A 12,797-nucleotide genomic window follows, 5' to 3' on the forward strand; every position below is an offset into this window, starting at 1 on the left:
CAAGGCTAGTGAAAGCCTGTACATTTTATAACTTAAACTCACTACAAAGCTACTAAAATCAGCCATCATGACAAAACACGTGGAATCTGGCAGGTGACTGTAGCTGCCGTGAAGCAAGAATGAGTGTGAGATGAGCCGCTGAGCAGGCAGCCTCTCTGAGAGTCAAACGTGAAGAGCCACGTGAAGAGCAGGGGCTCCGGACGCTGGAGGGCATGCTGCGGGGACGCTGACCAGGCCGTCTGTGGCGGGCATGCCGCGGGGACGGTGACCAGGCCGTCTGTGGCGGGCATGCCGCGGGGACGGTGACCAGGCCGTCTGTGGCGGGCATGCCGCGGGGACGGTGACCAGGCCGTCTGTGGCGGGCGTGCCGCGGAAAAAATGCGTTCTGGCGGGCATGCGGCGGGGAGGGGGCTGGAAATCTTCAGAAGAGCAGACCCGGCTGGGGCCAAGGCGCCTGGGCACAGGGACGTGGAGGTGAGAGCAGCCGCTCAGAGGCCCGAGTCCCCGCCGAGCTCCCGCCTCTCAGTGCCCGGCAGCTCGTCACCCTTGCTCCCGACACCACGGAGCAGGGAGGGCTGTGTCCGCTCCTGGGACTGGCAGCTGGCCCCGTGTCCCCGTGGTCCAGTGTGCACTACCCTCGACGGGGACAGTGCTGGCCGACGGCCCTTTCACACTTTCTCCACCCGGGGATTCTCTGGGGACATCGGAGTGGCAAGCGTCTTCGTTGGGTTTGCTCGAGAGTTATTCCGATGACCTTCCACAAGTGTGGCTCCCAGAATCTCAAAGCAGGACACCGTCAGGAAGTGCTACACGCACTCTCGGGCTTTTAAGAACCTCGCTTGTTAGGTTGTCTGTCGACCCTTGGCAGCCCGAGGGTCTTGGTAACCCGAGCCTCCAGCCCAGCACCAGGGACTTGCAGCCGCCTGGCAAGGACACCCTGGGAGGTTGGGGGGGGCGGCCCCCCACCGGTCCAAGGGCTGCCTCTGGCGGGCAAGGCATGACAATTCTGCAACTGTTTGCCAGGTAATAGGGACCAACTAACCGTCTCGAAGTCGCCTCCAATGCTGCACCCTGAGACAGGACATTCTGCAGACCCGCTCGTCTTCAAACGCCGGCAAATCCTAGAACGGAACCGCGATTCGCAGCGAAATGTAGATAAAGGAGCAAAAAAAGCCAAAAAAAGTTGCACGTGTGCACGCGTGTGCACATGTGTGCATGGGCGTGTGTGTGTATGCACTCAGGCGTGGCATTTAGAGAAAAATCTGGCTGAAGGGAAGGGGCTGGCCCTCAGACCCTCGAAGAGCGCCGTCCTTCGACGCGCCGTGGGGCGTGCGAAGGCAGTAGGAGTTACCAGTAGGAGGGAAACAAATTAAACGAGTAACTCTGCTGCTTTGGCAGTTTACAAAATGTTCTGTCTCTAAAGTCCGTTGTGACTCTGACGTCGGTTTCGGAGGAACGAGGCCGCAGCTCACAGGCCGATCGATGGTCAGCGAGCTGAGGGCCAGAATCCGAGCCTGCCAGCGCTCAGGCTGTGCGTCCGGGGCCCCCGAGGGTGGGCCTGGGCTTCAAGGGCGTCACCTACGTGGAGCAGTTCCAGTCCCCCAAGTGGCCTTGCACGTAGGACCTGCCAGGCCACCCCCGCATCGGGCTTTGTCGCCGAGAGCTACAGCCGTCCAACCAGGTGAGCAGGATTCGGGAAGAGCCCGCCTGGAGAGCCGGCTGTTCTCAGTGACGGACGCCGGGCGAGGTACTTAACCACGCCGCGTCTGCTGTGTCGGCAGTAAAATGGGGCTAATGGTCCACGCCTCGCGACCTTTTACAAGGCCTGAGTCAGCACCCACGAAGTGCTCGCTCCAGCGCACGGTCGTAGAAAACACTCAGCGCTGTGCCAGACGCGTCCCTAGACCAGAGGTCCCAACGCTGCCCTGAGAGCTCCTCATCCTCATTCTCGTGTGTGGCTGTCGAGGCTGAGCGAGGTGGCTCCTGTGGGGCTGGGCTGGCACGTGCTTGATAGGGCACGTCCCTGTCATCGCCGCAGTGCAGCGTGGTCATTAAGCGACTCTTCTCCTCGGCGTTCCAGAGACGACGGCTGCGTCTCCCTCATTTTGACAGTTATCACGCCGCCCAGCGTAACGTGCTAACTGGTTAAAATTATATAATAACGGAACTAAATTGAATAGTCTGTTTCTATCCTCTGTCCTGCTGGTTCTCAGCTCCAGCCATGCGTTTGAATCACGTGAGCAGTTTATGGAAGTACCTGGGACAGCTCCTCCCCGCGGACCAGTTAAACCAGCGCCTCCCAGGCGGTTCCCAGGCTCCTGCGGGACACACAGCTCCCCCAGGAGAGCCTGCCGTGGGGCCAGAGCTGGGAGGCGACGCTCCTGTCATCTGCCACCTCTTCACTCACTGGCGGTGCCTACTGTGCGCCAGGCACCACCGTGAGCAGCCGTGATGCAAACTATCGAGATGATGCCGGCCGCCACAATCCACAGAGAGCTGTGCATAAACGAGTCCTTAACGGTCACCACGGCACCAGTCCCGAGACACAGGGGACCGCCAGGCGTGCCCAAGGAGGCGGGAGGGTCCTTTAGAGGAGGAGATGTTTTCAAATGAGGGCCAGGCTTCGGGCCAACGGCCTTCAGCGGATTGAAGGTCATTGTGATGCCATCCGTGTTCACCCGGGATCGTCATCAGGAGATGCGGTTCCGTTTCCGAGACAGACATTTCCCACGGGGTGACCTGTGACCCCGCTAAAGGATTCTCGCAGGAAGATGCTTTCAGTTTTCCCTCTGCCCTGTGGGACAGAAGTCGCACTATCCTTCCTCCTCCGCCTGGGACTTGCCTTCTGACACTTCCCAAATCGCCCTGAGCGCCAGCAATTCTGTGGACTGCGTTCTATTCATCGGTAAATGTCGTGTTTACATTTATGGTTACGCTAGAAGAGGCTTTCTTTTCTTTTTTTTCCTTTTGGAACCAATACTCTTATTTTTTAAATTACTTCACTGCTCCTTTTAGAAAATAAAGAGAGAAAATCACAGAATTTAAATGCTATCGCTCTGTAATCTCTTCGTCACAGAGCACGCGTGTTTTGTGTGTGTGAGTTCAGAATGGGGACAGGAAAACACGTATTTATTGAGCTTATTGTGTGTCAAGTACTTTGTTTTGTGCTTTATATACGTTGTCTAAATTACATCTCCCAATAATACCATAATCTTGCTACTAAGCTCCCATCTTACAAATGTGGGGGAAAGGATATGGGGGGGCAGCTGGTAAGTAGCACGGGAGTGGCACTGAGAGAGATGCCCCTGTGCAAGGGACACCGAGTCTCTAGTGACGCCTCTTCCTCCCTCAGACCTCACAGTCTGATTCCCAAAAACCTCCGGCCCCCAGGCCAAAGCCCAAGGCGCAGCCACGACTCGCACTTGTCGCTTCGATGACTTAGACGTATTCCTAAGGGCGGCCACGCAGGGCTGAGTCTGGGGGACGGGGACCCTCCGGGATCTAGGTGAAGGGCCACTGCTGATCTGAGGCGGGGACGGGGCTGACGTTCTGCGTCTCTGACAAACTCGGGTGCGACGCCCGGGCTGCTGCCTCAGGAGCCACGCTCTAAGTGGCAGGGGTCAAAACCGTGACCTTGGTGCTCAGAACAGGTGTGAAGCCGAAGCTCGCGGGCAGGGCATGCAGGTGGAGCGAGTGTTTCCATCGCCAGGGGACGAGCGGTGACTGGAACTTCAGGGGCTCGGGACTCATGAAACCCCAAACCTTCCGCGCCGAGTCAACAGGCCCCCGACGTTACCTTTGGGGGGTACCGTTCATGCCTTCGGCTTCTTTCTGGTCTGCTTCTGCCGTGGTCGTCAGCCAGGTTGGTGTCGGTTTATATTCAATCCCAGAGGAGGTTGGGAAGCCGTAAGCACATCGTGACTGGTGACATGTAAGAGGCCGACAGATCTATTTCAAATGAAAGAGGTGATACGAACACGCTGTGTGAATACCAGTCACCTGGATTTTTCAGAATATAATTTAGGGAGTTCATGGTGATCTTTGCTTGTAAGAGAAAAAGCTCCTCGTCAAGGGTGCGTAATCTGAGCCCAACGTCCCCAGTCCCGGGGTTTGTGTAGCATCTAGGCAAACATGGCTAATTTCTGGTTGACATCTTACTGTGAATGTGGAATTGTGAATTTCGATGTTGCATTTATTTTCCTTGGTTTGTGCACAAACAAGCGATTTTCAAAAAGAATCTGACTCTTCGGTTCTGAATCACAGTATGAAAGTGGTAGCCTAGAAAATTCGACAAAATCGGCTCTTTGCATAGGCTTCATGCTGTCATCTAACGTCGGTTTCCGGGAGCTGAGGGATCTCTGCACGTGACAGCCGAGGGCATACAGGCCCCGGGCCAGCAGTACCCCCGGGCGATGCCCAGAGCGGGGAGTGAGCAGCTATTGGCCCTTTGAGAGGAAGCAAACTCGGGTACCGAGTTCGGTTTTCTTTTGTTCTAAGTAACGTAAAAGGACAAGACGTTTGAGTGAACGAGAAAGGTTGTCTAGTTCCAAAGACATGAGACGTGACAGAGAGGTCACCTGCTAAAGGGCCCAAAGATTCATTCCAAAATCCGGGGGGGACACTCTGCCCACAGATATTTTGGGGTCCAGGCAACTTGGTTGATGTGAGCAGCATATGTGGGCTCCCGAATCATTTCTCTCTCCTCAAATATGTCACCTGATGGAGCGCACGCATCGGATGGGGTACCACCGATGAGAACCTCAGCAGCTGCATTTGCGGGAATACGTGGACGTAGCACTGACGTGGACGCGGGACACGTGACCACACGTCCGGCTGGCTGGGCACAGCGGCCCAGCATCTAACGTTATCGTTTCTCCCTCATGCAGCAAGGCGAGAGCGGGGTGAGGGACAGGAGCAAACGGATCTTTTCAGACCCGTTCCTTAGTTCGACCGGGGACCATGGCTCTCCAGACTCAGCAGATGGCAGACCAGACAGTTTTGTCTGATGAGCTAATTAGTTTTCAGCACCTCATTATCACCTCACAATGGAATCTAAAATAAAAGCTTAAAGTGCAGAATGTTTAAAGGGCTTATTTGAATGCAGTCAAGTGTGTTCTTTAAGTTAACTTTTTTCATCAGAAAGAGGTTTTATCTGCTCAGGAGGCATTTGAAGAGAACAAAGGGTTCGTAGAAAACTGTTAATAAAATAGCATGTCTCTAACACTGAAATGTTGTCGAGACGATGATGTGCATTCCAGACAAAATGGATAAGCCACATTTCATCGTGAAGAGAAGCTGAGAACCAGACCTGAGTTCCAGTTTCGTCTCAGCCAGGGCTGGAGGCGGGCCGGCCTCCGCGACCGCCATCTCTGAATCTAGGAAACGAAATTGTTGGACCAGTTCTAAAATTCTTGCATTTTCCTGACACTTCATCAGGGTCAACTCCGCAGCCTTCTGAGGCACACGTATGAAATATAATTTTTTCAGATAAAATAATTTTCAAAATTGCTACGCTTTTTTTTTTTTTAACAGAGTGGAATTGCCTTGGAAGACCCACGTGTCCCCAGCAATAGCTTTCCACACACCGCGTGCCAAGTGCACTGGCTGAACCATAAATGCTGAGCCCGATCAGCAGAGACTCAGGGTCTGCGGGGGTTAAGTGACAGCCGAGCTTAAATCCCTTTGCCGGACAAGCAGCGTGAGAGGGCCCTGGGCCGCCCGGGCGGTCTGGCGTGCTTGCCGAGTCGCGTGCGGGAAGCCGAGAGGCCCATGCTGTGTTTTTCTCCTTCGGTGCTTGGCTCCCACACGGCGCTCGATAATTGTCGCATAGAGACACGACATAAAGCGTTTTTGCACAAGGATTACAATGCAGCCGAGACGTACAACTTTTTCCCTGCTGGAATCAAGTGTTTTCTTTCTTTCTGACATGACTTAGAAGCTATTAACACTCTCAAACAGCAAATGTCTCTCCACTCCACACTGCCAGCATGCTAGATCTGGACTGCCCCAGCTGGTAACCAACCAGTACTCACATGGGCCACTTAAATTTAAATTAACCGATGGTGACATTTGAAGTTCAGTTCCTTGGTTGCACCAAACACGTTTCAGGTCCAAAGCCACATGTGGAGTAGTGGGTACCATATGGGACAGTGCGGGTCCAGACGATTTCCTTCACCCCCCCAAAAGTTCTGCTGGGCAGTGCCGATCCAGACTGACAATCCCCAACACCATGAAATTCCTTTTCGGTGGTGGCTCAGAGTGCACGACCAGCACTGAAATATTCTGTGTGTTGCTGGCTGAAATAACTGCACTGTAAGTCACCCAGGGGTGAGGAAGATGTGATTTATCTAATGGTGTAGTTGAGCTATTTCTTTCATTTGTCTTTGGAAGAACACCAAGTACTCTCACCGAAAAAAAGCTTTAAAAGCAGCTGAACTTGGGCGATCTGGGGTCAGAGTTAGAAACACGAAGGAAAAAGATCTGGGGAACAGTTGGTCCCCTTCCCGTTATGTTATAATCAAGGCGTCGCGTTTCCTTGCACACTTCATGTCCTCACACGCGTGGCCTTTGCGTGTCCGTGGGTTGCTTTGTGAATTGTGCAGACGCGTCATCCCCGAGAAGAACACTCCTCCGCTAACCCTGCCTTCCCAGGATCCCCTGTCCTTCCTGCCTCAGTTTCCCCCAACATCGTCTTTCTTTACTTAATCTACTTAAAAGGTCGGCTTTGGGGGACCATGAAGACTTCTCGTGGTGTGAACTTATTTCGATTTCCTCCTGACTCCTCTTTCTCGCAAAGGTTAATTCACAAAGAAAAAAGAAAGAACAAGCTGGTAATTATTTCTCTAGATCCCTGACACTTTACCTGCTTCGTTTTCTTTCTCCGGAGGACCCCGTCCCACTCATTTATTTGAGGGATTCTGTTTCGAGCAAACTACAGCACACTTTAGCGACCTAGAGCCTGCGTAGAAACGGCTTAAAATTCCTCCTAACGCTGTCTTTTCCAAAACATGGAACCCCAGAGTGCCGCTTTGAATCAGAAGCTGCTTCGCCTCTGCAGATGCACGAGACCCTCCCTCAGGACAGCCATGGACGCACGCGGCTTTTGTCATCGGTGGCCATTCCCTTGGTTTCCTCCAAGGACCCTGTCTCCTCGCTTCTAGGAGGACAATCAGAAGTCTCACTCGCCTGGGCACAGGGCTTGGCTCAGAGACACCCCGCCTTGTCATCAGAATCCACTAGGGGCACTGACATCAGTCTCAGCTCAGCTGGACCCAGGAAGGACTCAGCCCCGGTCCGCTGTCGCGTGCCGAGTCCGTGAGGACAGAGCCAGATGGAGAAGAGGACCCGCAGGGAAGAGAGCGCGATGGAGATGGAGAAAGCGTGGGCTGGGGCCACGGTCCCACCCGAGTCTGCCCGCTGGCTGCCCGTCTGCCCATCCCAGGACCCCGTGCAGTCCTGGAGCCTGAAATACCCGTCACGCTTCAATGGGGCTGACTTCCTAGGGCTCGCACCCTACTTCGCAGAGTGGGGCTCGAATCCGGAAAATCTCTTGAAAAACCCCTTGATTCGGTCATAACGCTAAGCAAATCACTTGGCGAGGATTTTAAGAGGAAGACTTTCCCCAAACAGCAGCAGCACAAGGAGGCGGCTGTGAGATCCTGCTGTAATTAATAGGTGCCTTTGGAGTGAATTACGCAATATTAAAATCTCACCGAGAGGGCAGAATGAGAGATAGATGTCCTCATCTGAGGAGCCGCGTTATAAAGTTCTTTAATTTAAAAAATTACATTGCCGGGGCCTCATGTTGTCAGAAAGACAGATTATCTGGCTCAGAATGGCATACAGATTTGGAGGCTTGTACCGCAGGGCAGGCACACGTCACTGTCAGGCGGGCGGCGGCCGGGCGCAGAGGCTGCGCACCTGGCTCCGGCGAAGCGGGTGGAGAGGCGGCCTGGACCCGCCTGCAGCATCGCCCGCTGGTGCACGGGTGCCCGCCCCTCCCAGGCGCACGCCGCCTTCCTGCCCTTGCCGGGTAGGAGGTGGCGTCCCCTGAAAACACAGCTTGCTCCTCGAGATCCCAGGAGAAGGGGCCGGTCCACACCGCAGGGGCAGCGTGAGCTGATAACCGCGGTGGGCCTGGTCAGCGACATGGCCCACCAGGAACGCTCACCACCCGCTGCCAACACGTTTCGCTTCCCTGTGTTTAGTTCCTGAAACGCACCGAGGATGTTCTCCTTGTAAGTTCCGTGGTGGCGCAGATTCCGGGAGGACCTGGGCCTTTGCGGCCCTCACCTCCCCCACCCCCCACCAGCTGGGGGGACGGCGGGCCCCTCCTCCAACACCCGAGAGGCTCCTGCACTTCGGGAGCTCGAGGTTCTTGTGAAGACTCGCGGGCGTGCAGGAGGCTGCCTCCCCTGCTCTTCGCGAGGCCTGGAAATGTCCAGGACTCGGCAGCCAGGACGAAGCTGTCCCTGAGCAGAGCGGCTGGGACCCCGGCCTGGGCCTCCGCTCGCCAGGACCCGCCCTCCCTTACACGCAGGCCCCAGGAACTCGACCCCAACAACAGTCCCTGCCCTGGGGGGCTGCGGAGAAGTTCTGAACTAGGCCACTGCCCTGCCTTCGGGAAAGCACCGCCGTCCCCTGCTGTCACACCTGGAGTGGCTCCCAGACCTCTCCATCAAAGAACAAGAACAAACCATAAAACGCAGCCCACCAGCCCACAGGAGCCGGCATTTCTTCTCCAGCTTAGGGAACAAACAACCAGAAAGAGAGAGTTCTCTCACGTTGCACCTGCTCCTGTGCCAGATGCCCCCGTGGCCCGAGCGAAGGTGCCGAAGGAAGGAGACACCCCGAAGCACACCAGGCTTGCTGAGCTGTGGGGAAGCAGACGCTCAGGGGACCGGGGGGGACCCCCAAGGAGAGGGGGTCACCCTCTGCGCGGTGCTTCTTCCGCCCTGGTCTCGCTGCCGTCACCTGGCCAGTCTCAGAAACGATGGTGCCGCCACACCTGGGGCTGGCCGCTCCGGGAAAGGCTCGAGCCGCAGCCGTGATGAGGGACCCCGTCGACCAGCCTGAATCCGGAGAGCAGCCAAGCAGGAAAGACGGCGCGTGACCTGTGGTTTCGGTCAAGGGACTGTCTCCGTCCGTCACAGCAGGCCCGAACGCGCTGCCCACACCCCCGCCAGAAGGCTGCTTCCCACGGAGGGGACCCAGAGGCTCAGGGAATCCCCAGAAGTAGGAGCTAGGGGGGTGTCTTGGCCTGGAGAAGACCCCACTGTCAGGGCCGATAATGACCTCACACCCACGCCCTCCGCCGACACCAAGCCCTTCGAAACTTCTGGCGGAATCTGCAGTAACATCGGTCAGCGTTGTGACCGAAGTCAGTCTGGGCAGGAACAGAGGCAGACAGAGGAGTGGCTGGGACCTGGGGCGAGCACGTGCCATCGTCCTGGGTGCGGCACCCCATCCAGAGCCGGAGCAGAGCCGGCGGGAAGCCCAGAGAGGCCGCCTGCGGAGGGAGCGGCTGCTGGAGGTGCCAGGGCGGTGGGAGAAGGCCCTGATGTTGAATTTGCTGACCTGGAGCGGTTCTGGACAACGACCCGGTCGAAGACGGCCATGGTCCCCAGAGGCAGAAGCAAAGCCGAGGTGAGGTTTGCTGCATTTACGCAGATGAAGACGCGACTTCCCGTAGACGGTGGCAGGTGGCGGGCGGGCCGAGGACCTCTCCAGGCTCCCTAGTAAATGCAGGCGGGCGTTTGGTGGCAGGGACGAGAATGGGATGCCAGGTTCTGTGAAGCGAGGGGGAGGCGTCTTGCGTAAGCAGAGCAGAGTCCTGGAGGGTGACGGGGGGCTGTGGGGACACGGGAGCAGACATGTGGTCGGGCTTCTCAAGGGGCCACCAGGGACGTGGTGACCTCGAGAGGATCCCGTTTCCACCAAGACCAGCACCTGGGAGAAACATGCTGGGATCAAGGTCAAGCGAGAAGGGGACGTCGTGACGCGCGGTGCCGGCACGCGTCACATGGAGGGAGTCGGGACATACGTGGGAATGAAGACACCGAGGAGGCCGGAGCTCAGGAAGCCCGCGTTGTGGGGCCCCCCGAGAGTCGAGGCCGAAGGCTCCGACCGCCACCCCGGACACCTGGGGTCGACCGCAGACACCTGTGACCATGGCGCCCCGTCTCTTGGCGGGGGGGGGTGGCACTCAGGGGATACTTTAAGTTCACTCGCAGTTACATGACGGGGATCTTTTCGCTGGTGGAGACACGCTGTTCTGTGTAGCCACCACCTCCCTGTGTTGCTCGTCCCCACGGCGAGGGCTAGGTGACCGCGTCCTGCTTCAGGGAATCGAGCTGCTAACGCGCAAAGACTCGCATTGGGAGGGAAACTTCTATCGGATGCAACGGACCGAGTCCAACCTCACACAGGAAGGAAGTTATAACAAGCACGACTTTTCTGAGCCTTTATTCTGGGGACGCAGATACAACCAGCTCACAGCTGGCTTCTGAATCTAAAACCCTTTGCGTGTTTTTCTGCCACCACGGTCTGCCACCTCGGTCAGCCTTTCAGCCATGCAGAACTTTACGGTACTTTTACGCAGGTAACACAGTGCCAGCCCCCCATAGACGGGACCTCGTGGCTGTTCCAACACTCCCCACCGCCCCGCACGAGGTAGGTACGACCCTCCTCGTTTTACGGGTAAGAAAACTCCCACCCAAAATCGTATAGTTGCCGAGCGTCTCCTGATGTGAAACTCTATGACTCCTCTGTTATTCTTTCTATATATTTATAAAACGCATCACCAAAGGGACTTTCTGACTGTAATTCGAAATAAGATGGTAAAAAGTCTTTTGCATTTGAAATGGTCGAAGCCCTTGAACGGGTTATGATGGACATTAACCCGAGAAAAAAATCGATATTTCCCGTCCGTGGAGTCACCGTCTGGATGCTGAGTGCACGGCGCCCCAGGAGCCCCCTGGGGGCTTTGCACAAACGCGAGCTCAGAACCTCGCTGTCGGGGACTGACTGTCCCCCGGGAAGACTTCCACAGTCTCCACGAGACTGGCCACGTTTTCCGCGCATCTGCTTATTTGCAAACAAGGTCTTTCGAGCTGTCACAGACGTGAGTGTCATGGTTTCTTTCGCAGCCAAGCACTAGAGCTGGACACACACTGGGCACACACACTGGGCGAGAGAAACTCGCAGGCACAGTGGAAGGCGAGGCGCCCGTGTGCACAGTGCCGGGCACTGCGTCTCCCCCCCGGCGGTTTCTGAGGCACGGCAAGTCACCCGGGCAGGATGCCTGCGACGCAGACACCGTCTTCCGTTCCTCCCGTCGGGCTGGGCGACCTCGCTCGGGGCCCGGTTTCACAAAGGAGCACGTTTCACCCTCTTTCGTCCATGTTTTCCTAGGATTCCGTCCGAATTCTCGAACTGTGTAATGATGCAGCCGTCCTCTGTCCCGGCACATCTCGGCGGCTCGGCACGCGTCCCTGAGGCCGCGAATGTGGCAGAGCCACCGCTGAAGTCCCCGAATGAAGGAAGGAGGAAAAATAAAAATAAAAAACAGAAGGCAAGAGGCAGCAGAAGCAGCGGGAGCGCAGGGCCTGAGAGCAGCTCCCGGGATCACGCGAGCCCCGGGGTTCGGCCCCACGCGCCCCGTGCAGCTGCACGTAGCCGAGTCCGGTTAAATACGAATTAATGCTGAGTAATGAGCGTTCACAGTTAATAAAAGAGACAACTTCTTGCCACTAATTCAACCGCGGGTGGCGGGCTGGCAAAGCAGGGGAGGGGAGCGCCCTCTGCCTTCGGCTGCCTGGGCGGCAAACACCCTGGGCGGCAAACACCCCGGGCGAGTTATCCGCGGTGAGCATCCTCTCTCCCGGCTCTTCATTTCAGAGGAACGCATCCCTCACCCAGGAACTGTCCGCGGTCGTGTCCAGCCTTTGCCAGACCACGGGCTCGTCTGGCCAGTGGACAGGCTGTGCATTTCTCTAGGGCCTGGCTTTTTGAGACATAAAATGAGATCCCGAGACTCACCCCTGGCGGTCCCTCTAGTCCTTAATTAAAACAATCCTCATACAATGTAGAGCTTTTCCCCCGAACCTCACGAGCGAGCACATGCACTTTATAAAGCACACTCCGAGGTGCCAGGGGCTGGGAAGAGGCCAGCCTGTGCGGTGGGCTTCCCGGCCCCCATGCCGATCCGCTGAGCCCTGGGGACAGTCACGCCTGGGTCACAGGTGAAGGTGGCGCAGGTCCGGGAGAACCACGGTGAAGGCTGGAAGGGGCAGCGTGGACGAGCAGCCTCCGGGACGGTTCCCTCGCGTGCCCAGAAAGGCACTGAGGACGAGGGAAGGAAGCCACCACGGGAGCCACCGCAGAGACGGGCGTCGCCAGTCACCACCACGTGCACAGCGCCGGGCACTGCGTCTCCCCACCCCCCGGCGGTTTCTGAGTCACGGCAAGTCACCCGGGCAGGACGCCTGCGACGCAGACACCGTCTTCCGTTCCTGGGCACGCCCCGTTGGGCTGGGCGACCTCGCTCGGGGCCCGGTTTCACGAAGGAGCACGTTTCACCCTCTTTCGTCCATGTTTTCCTAGGATTCTGTCCGAATTCTCGAACTGTGTAATGATGCAGCCGTCCTCTGTCCCGGCACATCTCGGCGGCTCGGCACGCGTCCCTGAGGCCGCGAATGTGGCAGAGCCACCGCTGAAGTCCCCGAATGAAGGAAGGAGAAAAAATAAAAATAAAAAACAGAAGGCAAGAGGCAGCAGAAGCAGCGGGAGCGCAGGGC

Source organism: Pteropus alecto, unplaced genomic scaffold, assembly GCF_000325575.1.
Source record: "Pteropus alecto unplaced genomic scaffold, ASM32557v1 scaffold21, whole genome shotgun sequence".
NCBI lineage: Eukaryota > Metazoa > Chordata > Mammalia > Chiroptera > Pteropodidae > Pteropus > Pteropus alecto.